Source organism: Pipra filicauda, unplaced genomic scaffold (assembly GCF_003945595.2).
Source record: "Pipra filicauda isolate LSUMZ 115617 unplaced genomic scaffold, ASM394559v2 scaffold166_size2123106_pilon, whole genome shotgun sequence".
NCBI lineage: Eukaryota > Metazoa > Chordata > Aves > Passeriformes > Pipridae > Pipra > Pipra filicauda.
In genome coordinates, this window is record NW_024104173.1 from 584,466 (window position 1) to 588,509 (window position 4,044).

A 4,044-nucleotide genomic window follows, 5' to 3' on the forward strand; every position below is an offset into this window, starting at 1 on the left:
AATTATATGTGATTTGTCATCATTAAAACCTGCAGGACAAAAGTGGTTCAATCACAACTCTATAATTCCTTAAATTTAAACCGTTGACAAAATCTTAGGCTAAAACTGGATCCAGCCGCACCTTTAGGAGTTTAGAAAGCAAGGAGATCCTTTCTGCACCTTGTGACTCAACAGCAGGGCTTTTTTAATAACTTTGTCTAAGCCTTCCACTCCCACTTGTGACACACATCACCGTCTGTCTGTCTGTCTGTGTGCCTCACTGTCCCTTTTATGACCTCCCCAGAGGCACTGTGGGCTGTTGTTACATCCCCCTGCAGCTCTCTCTTGGGCTAAACAAGCCCAATCCCTCCACTATTTCACAAGTCACAACATCTAAGGCTTCCACTGATTATTACATCACAAATCAGTTTTGACTTGTTAGTGAAGAGGAGGTTCAGCTGTATGTCACTCTTGCTGTCCCATCCAGTGTCTGAATGAAAAAGTTATGTCACAAACTGTCCAAAGATCTTGAAAGTCTGTATTTCACCACATTTTCCTTTCCAGTCTCTGGCAGGTGGTTATAATCTCCCATACAAATGAGGAACTGTGATCCAGAGGCTCTCTCAGGTTTTAGAGAGATTTCATCCACTTTCTTGCTGTGCTGGTTTGACCCCAGCTGAAGGTCACGTGTCCACCAAAGCCACTCTATTACTCCCTCCTCGACTGGACAGGTGAGAGAAAATATAAGGAAAGGCTAGTGGGTTGAAATAAGGACCACCTTCTCCTCACCCCTCCCTCCCTTTCAGTCTTAAGTCGATTCTCGGTTCTCCACCTCCTTCCCCCTGCAATGGTGCAGCAAGACAGGGAATAGGGGTTATGGTCAGTCCACTCATGTTGTTTCCGACGCTGCTTCCTTCTCAGGGAGAGGAGTGCTTCAGTGTCTCCCACAGGAGACAGTCCTCTGTGAACTTCTCCAGTATGAGTCCTTCCCATGGGCTGTAGTTCTTGATGAACTGCTCCAACGTGGGTCCCTTTCCATAGGGTGCAGTCCTTCAGGGTCCCTCATGGGTCACAAGTCCTGCCAGCAAAGCTGTCCAGTGTGGGCTCCTCTCTCCATGGGTCTGCAGGTCCTGCCAGGAGCCTGTTCCAGCATGGGCTTCCCACAGGTTCACAGACATCTTCCAGTCATCCACCTTTTTCAGCATGGGGTCCTCTACAGGCTGCAGGAGGATCTCTGCTCCACTGTGGACCTTCATGGGCTACAGAGGGGAAGCCTGCTTCACCATGGTCTTCACCGTGGGCTGCAGGGGAATTTCAGCTTTGGTGTCTAGAGTATGTCCTTCCCCTCCTTCTTCACTGACCTTGGGGTCTGCAGGGTTTTTTCTCTCACATACTCTCACTTCTCTCTTTTCTGGCAACAATTACTTTTATGTCATAACACTTTTTTCCCCTCCTTCTTAAATGTGTTATCACAAAGATGTTACCATGATCACTGACTGGCTTGGCCCTCACATGTGGTGGATCCGTCCTGCAGCCATCTGGCATTGGCTCTGCTGGACATGGGGAAGCTTCTAGCAGCTTCTTATGACAGCCACTGCTATAGCCCCCAACACTATCAAAACCTTGCCACACAAACCCAATACAAATCCTCAGGTTCAAATCTCTACATTCTGGGGAGTAATAAAAAAAAGTAGAAGAAAAATTTAAAAAAAAGAAAGACAGGGAGTGAATTAAGTAGAAAGGTTTACTGAGAATAGAATTGATATTTGGCTTTCATGTGAAACGTAGAAGGCTCAATCCAGCTAGCTCCAGTATGAGTACAATGTCATACAGTATGATTACAAGAGTGCAGCATAGTGACAAGTTCTGTATTATATACTGGTGGATTTCTCTGGATTTGATTAACTTTTCTACAGCATGAGCTTTTGGCACAGGCTAAAGATTTGTAGATTATTAGGTCTTCATAGCAGTGATAGCTGCCTTTGCTTTCTGGAGTTTTTCACTGACTGTGGGCAAGACCTCTTGCATCACAGAAAATGGATCTACATCAAAAATCTCATTGGGAGAGATTTCAGCTGAACTAGTGTGAATGGCAAACAGGTAGAGATATTCTGAAGAGTCTGACATATTTTAGAAACATCATTAAACATGAGTGTCACAGTAGTATGTTGTCACTGCAAGATCTGTGTAAACAAAAGACAGACTGCAATACACCACTTTTTCTTAATGCATGAAATTATCTTAATACAGAAAGAGCACACATAGTAAAAATGTTTTAAGATGACATTTTAGACAACAGATTAAAAAAGCTTACAGTACATTAACAAGTGATGAAAATAAAAAATATTTCAAATCAATATAAACATAATCATACTTTGATTACTCATGATATTATACATATTAAGACTAGGCAGGTAACATTTTAGGCAATTAAAAACTTCCTGAGAGCTAACCTTTTCTGTATTTCAAGTTCTTTTTATGCTATTCTTTTAAATCTTGCAATTAAGCGGTTATTCCCAGAAGTCGTACCTTTTTAAGGCAGCACTTCTGAGAATGATTTTAATAGAAGCTAGAAGATCAGCATTTTCAGCTAAAAAATGTCATTGCCAGAATTACTGTATACTGAAAACATCACTTACAGGAATTGTTAAAGAAAGGTGGAGCTGTTCTCCCTCAAGTAGACAAACTCCCAACTAATGAAATTACCAATACACCTGTTGGCCAATATATGTCTGGATAGCCTAAGGTTAATTAATGCCTTTAGATGAATCAGAATTTTGTATGTAACTCTAGCACTTGATTCCCCTTAGCTTCTGGGAAAAAAAACAGTAGTTGACTTAAAAACAATATACAAAACCATATGGATTAAAATCTGTTGTTGTCAAATTAACTATCCAAATTACTGTTAGGGAAGAGTTCATACATGCTTTCTAGTCAGATATTTCTTGGATTTCTATCTTGGGTTTATTTGTCTGCAGGATGATGATGATGACTGTAAAGGTAAGCTTTTCTTCTCTGAAAGTATTTTCAGAGTTGTAATTCTTCATATATTTATATGCTTTTGTGCATGTGTCTGTGGACTTTCAGATAGGTATACAACTCATATTAATTAGGGAGCTGAGAGAAAGTCTGTAAATGAATGACCAATCACATGTCCATATAAAGTATTTGGAGTATGTCCTGACTGTAGATTACACAAAAGCACAGTTCTGCTATGCACAAAATAGAGCCAGAAGGGGATGGGGAATCATAGGTTTGGAAGACCTATACCACATAGATTCTGGTGCTTCTTGGCTACCAGAAATAAAAGTTGCCAGCTGTTACTGAAGGGAAACAAACATGCAGTAGAGCAGGAAGCAAAAACTAATGAATGAGAGATGTTAAATGTGGACAGAGACATTAAGAGCAGGGAACCACATTTGTTTGAAAAAGTTGGCCAAGAAATAGTTCCTTGCATAATGTGATTGTTCATTTCAAGCCTTTCCCACGGCTCATGCTCAGGAATACTAGATGACAGAAGAAAAAAAGGCCATGGACAGAGACTAGGGAAGCTGAGGGGAAAATGGCTTTAAATGCAACCTGTCTTTGATGCACTTAACTTTGAACTGCCTATGTTTCTCATTATGCAGGAGTAAGATGGCTAAGCAGCAGCACTCATTAAAGAAGCATGAGATTCCCCAGGGCTATTGAATCAAACTTGAAATAAAAAATGTCTTAATCATCTCTTTTAATCTCTGTATTTCACTCTATCTTCTTTGCTTGCTCTCCTTTCACCCATCACAGCTACATAATTGCCAGGTGAAAAGTTTCTAAATCCTGAAATCAAAAACTTAATATTATATATTTTTTAAACAGTAGAAGCCCCATAGTTTTACAATCTTTTTTGTTAAATTAGGTAGAAGGATGGCAAAACCACCAAAAATGTAAGTATTATCTATTTAAATGCCAAATCTGCTTCATGCTGGTTATGTCTATACTGCAAGGTAAAGGATGTGACCTCCTCTTCCTTGGGTGCTCATCTGTGTCCTGACTTCACCTTGGGCAAAGGTCTGGTTTCTTATTCAC

At 40.5% G+C, this 4,044-nt stretch overlaps 1 long non-coding RNA gene across 1 annotated transcript; it reads left to right on the forward strand.

The window, feature by feature from the left end:
• Window positions 1-337: 337 nt before the first annotated feature.
• On the forward strand, window positions 338-3,710 carry LOC113991141. Its single transcript, XR_003541845.2, has 3 exons — window positions 338-439; window positions 544-710; window positions 3,609-3,710. It is a non-coding gene; the product is annotated as an uncharacterized LOC113991141 (long non-coding RNA).
• The last annotated feature ends 334 nt before the right edge of the window (window positions 3,711-4,044 follow it).